Below are 14,170 nucleotides of genomic sequence, written 5' to 3' on the forward strand. Positions count from 1 at the left end.
GCCGTCCCTCCCATCCTCCCAGCCCTTCCAACAGGCGGGGCTCCTGCCCACTCAGCGGTTTCTGCCCTGCACCCTCACTGTCCCCAGTTTTCATCTCTGTCCAACCCTTTGTCCCCTCAGGCATGGCAACCCCTTGCTGTGCTGTCCAAAAAAAAAAAAAAATTAACTGGGGATTCATCAAAGGCTGTATGAATATAGACTGGATAAATCATTCAAACTGAGCCAACAGTGTGTAAAAGAGTTTCAAAATGCAGAGTGGTGGGATTTGTTCTTTAATTGTTTAAACCAGTTTCTGTGGGGAAAACCACAGTTAAAATGACTTTCAACTTTTATATTTGGTATTTAAAAACCTTAGTTTCCTGAAATCACAGCCGTTTTATTGAATTTCCGCATGGTCAATTTTTTTTTTTATTTTATTTTATTTTTAGACCCTACACAACTGTATTAGCTTTGCCAAACACCAAAATGAATCCGCCACAGGCACACATGCGCTCCCCATCCCGAACCTCCCTCCCTCCCCCCTCCCCATTCCATCCCCCTGGGTCGTCCCAGTGCACCAGCCCCAAGCATGGTCAATTTTATATGAATCCATCCTATTAAAATGGCATTCTCAGATTCTGGCTAGTGATGTCACTGCCCAGATGGTCACTCCTTGACTTTTTTCCATGTATCATTGCTGAGGTCCAGCTGGCCAGCAAATCCTTCCCAGGTTGTCCTGACTCTTTCTCCCAGTTCCATGACCACAAGTCACCTTCCACAAGGATCCCTGAAATGGATGTCTCCCTGCTACTTCCCACCTGTAGGAGCCCTGCCTGTTGTAATCTACTGTTTCACAATCAGCAGATCTTTCTAAACCAAAACAGAATCTGTCGCTTCAATCACTCTGGCTGTCCTTACCCTTCATCAGGCTCAAAAGCAAAGTCGAAAGATTTCTCCACGTGTGGAGGGAAACCTTCAAGGTCTGCCACCACCCACCCACCTTCGGGCTCATCCTTGGTCATTCTTTCCCGTAAAACTTAGACTCCAACCACATCACATTTCTTCCCTTTCCCGATGATCAAAATATGTCAGACTCTGATAGACTTCCGTGCCTTGACTCTAGCTAGTTCTTTGCTTGGAAAGAGTTTCAAGACCTACAGCTGAAGATTCTCTCTTCCCCGATGCTTTTTGTAGCTCCTCTGCATAGATGTATTGCCTGTCCCTATGGTGCTTTATCCACACACCCCCAGAGCAGCCACCACCCTGTGGTGTGGAGATGACTTCACTGGGTGTGTCTCCTCATCACACGACTGCGAGCCTCTTAGCACAGTTAGCATTCGTCACAGTGTCTCACTAAAGGAGCTTAATAAACATATGGTGGTGGTGTCTTTTAAGTTTGACAAGATCTATTATATGTGAGCCTTACTTCTTTTAAACAACATAACAAACTTCATGAAATAGGATCTCAATTCTGTTTGTATCAGGTTTCCCCAGTGACTCAGCAGGTAAAGAGTCTGCCTGCAACGCAGGAGTCACTGGACAAGTGGGTTCGATCTCTAGGCCGGGAAGATCCTTCTATTATGTGAATCTGAGCCATGCCATCAATATTTATTCATCCTCTATGCATAATATGAGATTTAATATATATTGGAGGTTAACTATATTTTTAAAATAAATGAATGGATAAGCTTTTATTATTATTTTCCAAGTTAGATATTGAATCTATAAATTGCTGAACAAAAAAATGGATTACCCCATTAAATATGCACTTTCAAAAACAACTTTGAGAGTATGTTTATCTTCCTACAAAATTCTAAGTAACTTAGGTATGTTCTTAGAAACAAATGATAAGCTAATTTCAATTTTATCTATTCAGAGTACAAGGTAATAAAAATTATTTTCAGGTAAATTTTTCAGAGACTTTCATGCCAGGATACCTTCTAACCTCTTGAAACTTAATCTAAGTATCAAAAGAAAAAGGTTTTACATTTAATTACCTACTATGAAATCATGCAATAGAAAATATTGTATGATTGTTGTGTTTAAAATTTATTCTCTAAGTAGCACACAGACATATAAAACATTCCCAAAGGTTAACGTTTTTAAATCTACATAATAATTCAAATAATTGAAGGTTGTGAAAATAACGAGGGTATATAATAGTTAAGTTTCATGAGAAAAATGTAATTTTGGCAACAGCGCACATTGTTAATTTTGTTATCTCAGTGCACATTTGGGTGAGCAGCGGATTATTCAGATTTATGGATTTTAGAGACTTCCATCAGACAAAACATGTTTGATGATGATAGCATTATGTCTTAACCAGTTTGAAACAGGGTGCCCTGATGACATTTTACTTAAGAAAATAGTCCTGAAAAAAAGGAAACCTATTCCAGAAAATTCTTTCAGTCCCCCTGGCCTTTTCCCCAGCCCACCTACAGACAGGGCAGCCAAGTCAACCTGGCATGCAAACTCCATTAGGAGGAAAAATATTCTTCCTGACGTTTATGGGTTTATTTTTTAAGGAGAAATTATAAAACTTTCCAATTACGCAGCAATCCATTAAAAGCGACGGGTGTGCCAGAGACGGCGCTCGCTCGTACAGTATTGCCTGTCACAGCTCCGCCGCTCTCACCACGTAAACCTTATTTCCAATTAGACGGAGGACCACAAGAATCGGGGAGCGCATAAACATCCTAAACACGTACTGAATATGCCAGTTCGAATTTGCCACCGGCCTATTACAATATATCCATCAACCACGCCGAGGAAGTAAGCCTCCCTTGCCCTGCAGACATTTAATAACGTTTCACTCAAACTTCAAGCGCTTTAGAAAAACACCACACACCCCTAATGCGGTAGATAAACATTTTATCTTTCTACTTTTGATGGCATATAATTTTCAGCCTTTGATCTAATATAATTTAAGGTGTGTCAGGATGGATTTTGGCAGAGCGGGGCTAGCGAGAAGAAAGGTTCAGCGCTTTGGTTCCTGGAGGCCGAACATCCCAGACGCAGGCTTTGGCAGGAGCGGGGACTGTACAGCCAGTTTTGACTACAGGAAATAAAAGAGGTGTTATTTAAGAGAAAGAACTGAGGCTGGAATGAAATCGCTGCTGTAAAAGATGTTCAGCTCACATTGCCATATGGGTTCTTTGGAACAATTCCCGTGTATATTAGCCATAGTCTTGGCACAGGGAGCTGCGTTTGGATCTGTGACATGCTTTTGCTGCTTTGAAGGTAATGTCATCCCGCCGCACCTTCACAGTAAAAATCATTGACAATCTCAATAAGAAGATCTAGATAAAAAAAGCTCAAATAACTTACCTTGTACCTGGGGTGTCTGTGTCTATAAATATACCATCAACTACAGTTAAATATGACTGTCATTTGAGATAGATGGATTCTACTAATTTACTTGGACAGAGAGAAAATAAATGCAATATCAAATTTCAGTTAATCTGAAAAAATACTTCTGCATCATAGAAGGCCTCAGCTCGAACTATATAAAAACAGTTCTCAAGTGTATTCCATTTCACATGCCACCTAGACAACCTTCAAAGGCAGCTTGCTCCATTCATTCGCTAACTCATTCATTCTTTTTTTTCATTTCATAGATATATACTAAGCCTATGCCACATCCCAGACATTGTAGTCAGACTGGGGGACTCATGTCAAATTTTATTAAAATAATTAAATCCAGTTCTCTTCATTGAACTTTGCTGTTGCCAATATTTCATATAGCTGTAAATGCAAAGAATTTTTAAAAAGTAGAATGAAGTGAAGTGGCTCAGTCTGTGTCTGACTCTTTTCGACCCCATGGTCTGTAGCCTACCAGGCTCCTCTGTCCATGGAATTTTCCAGGAAAGAATACTGGAGTGGATTGCCATTTCCTTCACCAGGAGGATCTTCCCAACCCAGGGATTGAACCTGGGTCTCCCACATTGCAGGCAGACACTTTACCCCTGTCTGAGCCACCAGGGAAGCCAAAAAGTACAATAGGGGTTATGAAATAACAGAACTAAGAGGCTGGATTTTGCAGACATATCTGAATTTGAATTTAAACGCTGTCAGTATTTGGATGATGTGGGGAAGGAAATTAAGCTCTCAGAACTTAATGTAATCACCTATAAAATGGGGATACCTCCTAGCAATATTCTCTGATGTGTGAAGAGGTTTTTATTTTAACTATGTTTTGGACTGAAAAACAGTATCAGATCTACTTTTAAAAGATATATTTATTGGTGGATATTAATACCCATGAGGTAGGATTTAAAAGGGGAAAGGGATAGGAAAAAAAAAATCAATTTCCTTACTCTGGCTATTCCCCTGGCTTCCCTCCATGTGGACCATGATTTTCCTAAGCATCTCTCCAGTGATATTCAGAACATGTTACACATATGTCTGTGTGTGCATGTGTACACATATATTGTCCCACACAAATGGCAATGCACACACTAATATTACATCTGAAAGACAATTCCATATGGGTATATGAGAACTGCCTTACTCTTCTCAAGGAATGCCTAATATTTCATTAAACAAGCTATCTCATAATTATTATCCAGTCATCTATAATTGCATTCAGATCAGATCAAATCAGATCAGTGGCTCAGTCCTGTCCAACTCTTTGCGACCCCATGAATCCCAGCACACCAGGCCTCCCTGTCTATCACCAACTCCCCGAGTTCACTCAGACTCACGTCCATCGAGTCAGTGATGCCATCCAGCCATCTCATCCTCTGTCATCCCCTTCTCCTCTTGCCCCCAATCCCTCCCAGCATCAGAGTCTTTTCCAACGAGTCAACTCTTCGCAGGAGGTGGCCAAAGTACTGGAGTTTCAGCTTTAGCATCATTCCTTCAAAAGAAATCCCAGGGCTCATCTCCTTCAGAATGGACTGGTTGGATCTCTTTGCAGTCCAAGGGACTCTCAAGAGTCTTCTCCAACACCACAGTTCAAAAGCATCAATTCTTCGGCACTCAGCCTTCTTCACAGTCCAACTCTCACATCCATACATGACCACAGGAAAAACCATAGCCTTGACTAGACGAATTTTGTTGGCAAAGTAATGTCTCTGCTTTTGAATATGCTATCTGGGTTGGTCATAACTTTCCTTCCAAGGACTAAGCGTCTTTTAATTTCATGGCTGCAGTCACCATCTGTAGTGATTTTGGAGCCCAGAAAAATAAAGTCTGACACTGTTTCCACTGTTTTCCCATCTATTTCCTATGAAGTGATGGAACCAGATGCCATGATCTTAGTTTTCTGAATGTTGAGCTTCAAGCCAACTTTTTCACTCTCCACTTTCACTTTCATCAAGAGGCTTTTGAGTTCCTCTTCACTTTCTGCCATAAGGGTGGTGTCATCTGCATATCTGAGGTTATTGATATTTCTCCTGGCAATCTTGATTCCAGCTTGTGTTTCTTCCAGTCCAGCGTTTCTCATGATGTACTCGGCATAGAAGTTAAATAAGCAGGGTGACAATATACAGCCTTGACGAACTCCTTTTCCTATTTGGAACCAGTCTGTTGTTCCATGTCCAGTTCTAAATGTTGCTTCCTGACCTGCATACAAATTTCTCAAGAGGCAGATCAGGTGGTCTGGTATTCCCATCTCTTTCAGAATTTTCCACAGTTTATTGTGATCCACACAGTCAAAGGCTTTGGCATAGTCAATAAAGCAGAAATAGATGCTTTTCTGGAACTCTCTTGCTTTTTCCATGATCCAGCAGATGTTGGCAATTTAATCTCTGGTTCCTCTGCCTTTTCTAAAACCAGCTTGAACATCAGGAAGTTCACGGTTCACATATTGCTGAAGCCTGGCTTGGAGAATTTTGAGCATTACTTTACTAGCGTGTGAGATGAGTGCAATTGTGCAGTAGTTTGAGCATTCTTTGGCATTGCCTTTCCTTGGGATTGGAATGAAAACTGACCTTTTTCCAGTCCTGTGGCCACTGCTGTGCATTAGGTTATTTCAATTCTTTTAGTATTACAAATAAAGCCACAATAATTATTTTTGCTCCTAATTTTATCCATTGTATTCATACTCAGTCTCTCAGTTGTGTCTGACTCTTTTGCGACCCCACAGATTGTAGCCAACCAGGCTCCTCTCTCCATGGGATTTCCCAGGCAAGAATACTGGAGAGGGTTGCCATTTCCTTCTCCAGAGGTTCTTCCTGACCCAAGGATTGAACCTTGGTCTCCTGCATTGGCAGGCTGATTCTTTACCACAAAGCCACCTGGGAAGTTCAATAAGGAGGTATATTTGTAGAAAGAAAGAAAGAGAGAAAGTGAAGTCGCTCAGTCGTGTCCAACTCTTTGCGACCCCATGAACTGTAGTCCACCAGGCTCCTCTGTCCATGGGATTCTCCAGGCAAGAATACTGAAGTGGGCTGCCATTTCCTTCTCCAGGGGATCTTCCCAACCCGGGGATCGAACATGGGTCTCCCGCATTGCAGGCAGACACTTTACCCTCTGAGTGGAATCGGTAAGTAGAAGAGTTATTCTTGCTAAATATATTAATCAATAGTCCTGTAGATAAATTATAAATATTTATACCTATGGGCAAGGGTCAATTTTCTCACAACCTTGAGGCAAAGTATACCACTCAGTAAAGGCTTCAGCTCTTGCTGGTCAACTATTGTTGCCTTTTCTCACTTCTCTTAATATGAGAAAACTTGAGCACCCTTTTACCTATCTGAAAGACTGTTCTGGAAATTTCTGTTCATAATCTTTGCCCATAATTCTCATGAACTTTTTTCTTTTTCCTGTTTTAAGAATGTCTTTAAAAGTATTAAGGAACTAAGACATGTGTTCAATTCATGTCTCAATTTTTCCACTTAGTATAAAATTCTAAGGTTTGTAGTTACTTTATCCAACTCCTAAAGATACTATTTCAATTGTAGTTTATACTGCTGTTGCTGAGAAATCAACTATTAATTATTTTTTTCTTTTTTGGATTAATTTCTTTTAATCTTTTTTCTCTAGTTACATTAGAATTTTTTCTCTTGATTTTGACATTCTGCAGGTTCACCCTGGTAAGTTTATATCTAGAAAAGTTCTTTGTATTTATAGATTTGGAGTGACTTGAATGTTGAAGATTTGATGCTTTTGTGGTGCTGAAGAAGGCTCTTGAGAGTCTCTTGGACTGCAGGGAGATCAAACCAGTCAACTCTAAAGGAAATAAACCCTGAATATTCATTGGGAGAAATAATGCTGAAGCTGAATAAAACTTTGGCCACCTCTTGCAAAGAGCTGACTCATTTGAAAAGACCCTCATGCTGTGAAAGATTGAAGGCAGGAGGAGAAGGGGACGACAGAGGATGATATAGTTAGATAGTATCACCAACTCAATGGCATCCAAGTTCCAGAGATGGTGAAAGACAAGGAAGCCTGGCATGCTGCAGTCCATATGATCACAAGGAGTCAGACACAACTTAGTGACCGAACAACAATAATAGTGTACACTGAATTTGCTGTGAGTCTTGAATCTGAGGATTGGTGTCTTTCAACAGTTCTGGAAATTGTGAATCATTATTTCTTCTCAACTCATTCTCTCCTCCTTCAAGGACTTTGATCTAACTCCTGTCATAATGTCTCCTTCTGTCTTCCATGGCTCCTATTTCTCTGCTATTTTTCAGAGAATTTGTTCTGACTTCTTCTAGGTCACTGATTCTATTTCTGATGCAGGGTTGATTTTATCTATTGAGCATTTCAGTTACCTATATTTCATTTATAAAATTTCAGTCTTATTTCTTTCAAATATGTCAGATCAGCTATATGGTTACCTGCTTCCTTGTATACACTTAGCTCTTCCCCTTTAAATATAGTAAGCAGTGTTGTTTCCTAGGCTGTATCTGATACTTCCCAATATTCATAGACTCTGTGGGTTGTTCTTATAGGTTCCCATTCACAGAGAACTCTCTACCTGTACTTGGCCAACTTGTACTGTGGCTGTACATCATGCTTACTACTAATTTGAAATATGTGAAGCCTGTGATGCAAGTGACTCATTGCAGACTTGACTTTGCCTCTCTGCCACTCAGGTTGGGGGCATCAGCAGCCTGAGACCACCTTGAACAACTTCATAGGTGAGGATCCCTGGACTACCCCAGACAATCGGCATCTGGGTTAGAAATTCCTGGTTCACTTCTGACTCAAACTTCCCAGGGGAGGATATCAATAACTTTTATTCTTGATGTGGATAAGGTCTTCTACAAGCGTCTCCAATTTTTCAAGGGTTTTTGTCTTAATTTCTGTCTTCTCATCTAATAAGCCACTCAAGGCAGAGATTCAAGTTTTTCTGACTTGGAAACTACCACTACTATCAGCTTCCCCTCAGCTTCTTCCTGGTAATTCCTTCAAATCTTTATACCCTAAACCTTTCCCATTCTTTGCTTGTCATAACACAAAAATTTTAAAAACACAAATAGATTTATGTGTGATATGTGGAGGAAGGGGCGTCCCAGGTGGTTTAGTGGTAAAGTATCTGCCTGCCAATACAAGAGATTCAGGTTTGATCCCTGGACTGGGAAAATGCCCTGAAGAAGGGTATGTAATCCACTCAGTGTTCTTGCCTAGAAAATCCAAAGGACAGAGGAACCCGACAGGCTACAGTCCCTGGGGCCAAAAAGAGTTGGACACAGCTTAGCGACTGAACAGCAATAACAAATAATAATAACGACAGCAGGGTAGGAAAGTTCTGTGTGGACTTTATTTCCAGACCATGTACAAATCTCAACTGTCTATCTACTTGGTAACTACATGCATATTCTTAAATAGAATTTGTGGAACATCGTATCTTAAAAATCTCCTGCAACCTACTGGCAAAAAATAAATATCATGATGGTAATCACCATTTCAATTAGTAATTTGTTGTCTTTCCTATATCAGGCTCTATGCATGCATAATTCTTTATATATTACTATCTTTACTCTTCACCAGTACATGACAACATGAGCTTATTTTAATTTTACAGATGAGGAAACTTATGAGCAGAACAACTTGCCCTACAGTATGTATCAACTACAGACCAAACTCTGAACTCAGGTCTGTCTGGTTATTTGTGTCAATGCTGCAACTCAGTGCTTGAAAGTGAGCAACAAACATTCGGATCCTTGACTAGGAAAGTATCACATGGCCAAGTGAACCCACATCTTCTTATAGGCTTTGCTTTGTGGTTTCAGTGGTTTGCTGCAAGAAGGAAACTGGGTAGACCATTTGGTTTGTTTCATACTGTATAATGTATCAATTTGTTTATAGATTAAAGTTCTTCTGTTAATAATTTGCTGTTGTTGTTCTTTCACTCAGTCAAGTCCGACTTTTTATGGCCCCATGGACTGCAGCATGCTCGGCTTCCCTGTCCTTCACTATCTACCAGGGTTTGCTCAAACTCATGTCCATTGAATTGGTGATGCCATCCAACCATTTCATCCTCTGTTGCCCCCTATCCTCCTGCCTTCAGTCTTTCTCAGCATCAAACGGTCTTCTCCAGTGCTCCGGCTCTTCGCATCAGGTGGCCACTAAAGCTTCAACTTCAGCATCAATTCTTCCAATGAACATTCAGGGTTGATTTCCTTTAGGACTGACTTGTTGGATCTCCTTGATGTCCAAGGGACTCTCTAATTACCTATTTCCTTTTTAAATAAGTAACTATCCTTAGCCTTTAAATGGCTATCATCAAATGTCACATCCACCTTTGCCTGCCTAAGAATGTCTAAATGCAGCCTCATGCACTATTTATCTTAGATCTGTTGATCTTGGGGACATTTACATTTTTTTCATCACTTTTGCAAAATATTTCAGGTGTGGATAGTCAGAAAATTATCAGGAGGTTATGCTGCTTTTCTGCTAAAGGTGAGTTTGACTCTGTTTCACTGAGCTCCTTCCTGACTGTGAAAACAGCCCTGTGTGTCTCTACCTGGCGGGCTGCGCCGAGTGTGTAGTTAACATCGCTGTCAGAAGTCTAACTCCTGGACTGTTTTGCTTCCCTGTGTTTAAATTGGCAGCTTTCATGTTGCTTTACTACACTTTTGCATCTAATTGCCTAGAATTTTACATTAAGCAAAAACGTAATTTCTTTGGAAATATGCACTCAAAAATATATAGAGAATGATATCATGCAGAAAGAATTTGCAGAGGGCAAAAAGAAACTTCAGCAGTTAATGTTTGGCTTTTCTGAATTTTATTTTCCACTAAAATGATTTTCCCCTTCTGACTAATTATGATTCCAGTTTTAAAATGAAGGCTAAAGGGACTCCTGCATATTTTAGGCTAATATTTTTAAAGAATCAAATGACTGTGTTCAAAAATATTTGGGGATAAATAGTCAAATGAAAATGTAACAAAATTAGAAAATACAAATGTTATAAGCTATTAGAAGATTTTAAACTATGAGTTCTATGCTAATTGATTCAAAGATACTAATTCTGCTTTAAATGATTTCTCATAGTTCTCAGTTATAAAATAGTTTCACGGGAAGTCACATGAATTTTTTTATTAGGGGCACAGCAAAAGTTACTAAGTAGGTCCTTGAGTGGCCGAATAGACCTAATACAGCTGCCAAAGTGACTTGCCCAGAATTGGGAACAACCAGACAAAGGGTGCATCAGCCTCATTAATGAAAATTGATGCTAATCAATTCAGCATCAATTGACTGATTGATAATCAATCAAAAAATATTACTGCTTACATATATTTATATCAGTAAGAAATGGAGTGTCTATTAAAACCAATATTACCCTAAAGTACTAAACATAAAGTACAGTAGGAAATCTGCACATTTAAATCACTGCTAAATATTTTTATTTTTCCAAATTAAGGTTTTTTGAATACCATGGAAGAAAGTTTTGTTTTGTTTTTATTCCCTGTATATATCTATGTGTGTGTGGCAAAACTTATAAATCACCATGAGAATTAGTCTGTAGCATTTCAATTTTCTATGAAATGATCAAAATTTGACACTGCTTTTCTGCAGCTGCTTTATTCAGATGCCAGTTTGTAGTTCATGACCTTCCATAAAATAGATTTCAATTTATTTGTCAACTGTGATAATAGTGGTTAATATATCAAATTTTTAATAAAATACTATATAAAAATTATCAAAAGCTTCCCCCCAACCCCCCACACCATGAGACAGTCTATTGCTTTGTATTCTTTTGGATAAATAAAGCAGGGTTTTCCATACAATCACTGATTTGACAGGAAATCTTGAAGGTCACCTTGCCTAGATTCTCCCTCTATATGGCCACCTCCTCTTTGAACAGTGACCCATGGCCACTGGGTCATTACATAGTTCCAGTGAGGAGAAACTCAAAATTTCTTTAATTTTTAATCACTGTGGTTCATTAGTAGACAGATCTATTTTCATGAAGCCCTTTATGTGATTCCACAAAAATAAAAACCATATCACTCTTTTGAAGATACATTATGCCCATAAATTTTTCAACAAGCAATCTCTGGCTTAGTGATTTCTATTGATGTGAGGGAACTTTTAAGTGATCCTTATTCAAATACAACCGAGGGAGAAAACAGGATAAAGCACAGTGCTCCCTATGGATACATAAAGACTGGCTTCAGAATTAAAAACACACATTCTCACTTCTACCAACAGCATAAGGCAGAAGTCGACAATTTTGAGGGAAGAGTCAGCAATGTTGTTATCAAACATCTGAGTATCCATGAAGTGTCAGAAAATAATTGAAGTTGGAAAGACTCTAGACTTGATCACTGACGCTTCTTTTGTTGCTGTTGTTATAGTTGCTAAGTCATGACTGACTCCTGTGAGCCTGTGGACTGCAGAGTGCTTGTCTTCATTATCTCCTGGAGTTTGCTCACTCATGTCCATTGAGTCCATGATTCTATCCAACAGTCTCATCCTCTGTAGTCCCCTTCTCCTCTTTCCCTCAATCTTTCCCAGCATCAGGGTCTTTTCCAATGAGTTGGCTCTTTGCATCAGGTGGCCAAAGTATTGGAGCAAAGATTCAGCATCAGTCCTTCCAAAGGATATTCAGGGTTGATTTCTTTATGATTGACTGATTTCATCTCCTTGAAGTCCAAGGGACTCTCAAGTGTCTTCTCCAGCATAATTCGAAAGCATTCATTCTTTGGCACTTAGCCTTCTTTATGGTCCAACTCTCACATCTGTACGTGACTGCTGGATAAACCATAGCTTTGACTAGATGGACCTTTGTCAGAAAAGTGATGTCTCTGCTTTTTAATATGCTGTCTAGGTTTATCATAGCTTTCCTTCCAAGGAGCAAATGTCTTATAATTTCATGGCTGCAGTCACCACCCACAGTGATTTTGGAGTCCAAGAAAATAAAATCTTTTTTTTTTTTAAGGCAGACAGAGAGAGGAAAATCCATCCTCCCTCCCAGCATGGAGATTATCTGGGGAACTGAGCAAATGGTACTTCCAAGCTCACTTCCAGGCACTGGCAAGACAGCACCCACACAAGAATCTTTGCAGAGACCCTTCCAAAGACATGGAGGAGCTGACTTAATGACCACCCACCAGGACTTTTGGTAAGGACAGGGGAGACAGCAATGGCTGAATTGTTCTCTCCAGATGTTTCCAATCCTGACTAAAATGCCCAGTTGCTTCCAGTGCAGGAACTCCTGGGAGCCAGTGCCCAGGGGAGTCTGTGGTGTCTCAACATCTGAAAGGAGGCTGATGAGGTGAGGTCTGGCACGGCTACCTTCTTCCCCTCTTTGAATAGGAGAGCTCCCTTTTTATGCTTTTGTTTATATATAGGTTTCCAAGAAAAATGTGATTTGAAAGAATTGTGCTGCTGCCTTAAACATTTGGAAGGACTCCTGCATTCCCCTATGAAAACCTCTAGCATTCCCAGGTAACAGACCCTCTGTTACCATTTAAATCAAGGAACCTGAGTCAGAAATAGCATCTCATTTTCTGTTTCCTTTGAACTTACTTGTACAAATACATTCAGGTGAATAAATCTCATTTATCTGTTACTTCTGGTATGCTGATAATTAATTTTCACTTTACAGTTTTGATACACTGTCATAAAAGTCTCCCTTCATACAAAAATACTGTACACACTCTTCTTTCCTCTTAGCCAAAGTGCAAACAGTTAAGAAAGCAGAAAGAAAGCAGAAAATTGAGACTCCATTTTATAAACAAAACACCCAGAGGCTTAGAATTTAAAATTAAGGAAATAGTAAAAGCAAATAGAAAACAAAGAAGTACCAGATTTTTTTAAAAATCACTATTGGGAGCCTAGGACAGAAGCCATAAGAAATAACTTCTTTAGACCATCTGTCTTCAAGCTAAATGTGGGGTGAATATTCAGGGTGGCACAAATGGTTTTATCCAAGCTCATACTTTTATCCCTAGCCATTACCTTCTATTGTTCAAAGATGATGTTGTGTTGGCTTAGATTAACTGTGGAGACACAGTGCAGACCACACATAAGAATGTATTTGCTGCAGTCCTGCATTCTTGTAATGCTTCTGTGGGTGCCTTTCAGAAGAATATGGAAACAGAAACAGCCAAGTGACTCATTCCACGATAAATGAATGTCCCCAAAAACATGAGCCTGTAATACCAGCCAGAATTACTGATTCAGACTTGTCAAGAAAAACATGAAAGAAAATAGGAAAGGGTTGCCTACAATGCCAACTTAATCAAAAGCTTTGAACATGATAATAAAAACATTTGATGGAGTGGAAAACAAAGATACTCAGCTGTTTCCCTGAGTGGAAGGAGATAAAGTTTGGAGAAAAAGTGTATTATGTATAATTAACAGACATAGATATTCAGCCCTATTTACTTTGCACCTCAAAATCATCTTTAAAGGGAATTATAATGCCAGTACTTCTCTCTCAGTTTACAGGGCATTTGTCAAATAAATAGAATAATTGTTTTTAAGAGTGCGTCAGCTGAGCTCAACTAGAACTTGAATTTGGTGGAAGGGAAAGCAGGACCATTCATCTCTAAAGCAATATGCATGCCCTGATGGATTCGCAGGAAGAACAATGGCTTAGGTTGACTTGGCCTCTTTTCTAGAGAGCAGAGGGAAAAGTGTTGGAAAACAGAGGAAAGAGTTTGATGCACCTGGGGAGATATATAGCAGTGATAGATGTGACCAGTCCAGGCATTGCCCTTCTTTCTTTGAAGGACTGTTTTGGGCACCAACTGAGAGCAAGGCCAAGTTAGGAGGCGAAGTTGC

The 14,170-nt window shown here is 39.6% G+C and overlaps 1 long non-coding RNA gene across 1 annotated transcript; it reads left to right on the top strand.

The window, feature by feature from the left end:
• Positions 1 to 8,469: 8,469 nt before the first annotated feature.
• On the top strand, positions 8,470 to 12,953 carry LOC129624751 (uncharacterized). Its single transcript, XR_008701145.1, has 3 exons — positions 8,470 to 8,826; positions 8,957 to 8,992; positions 12,321 to 12,953. It is a non-coding gene; the product is annotated as an uncharacterized LOC129624751 (long non-coding RNA).
• The last annotated feature ends 1,217 nt before the right edge of the window (positions 12,954 to 14,170 follow it).

The sequence above is a fragment of the Bubalus kerabau genome, chromosome 12 (genome assembly GCF_029407905.1).
Source record: "Bubalus kerabau isolate K-KA32 ecotype Philippines breed swamp buffalo chromosome 12, PCC_UOA_SB_1v2, whole genome shotgun sequence".
In the NCBI taxonomy this organism is placed as follows: domain Eukaryota; kingdom Metazoa; phylum Chordata; class Mammalia; order Artiodactyla; family Bovidae; genus Bubalus; species Bubalus kerabau.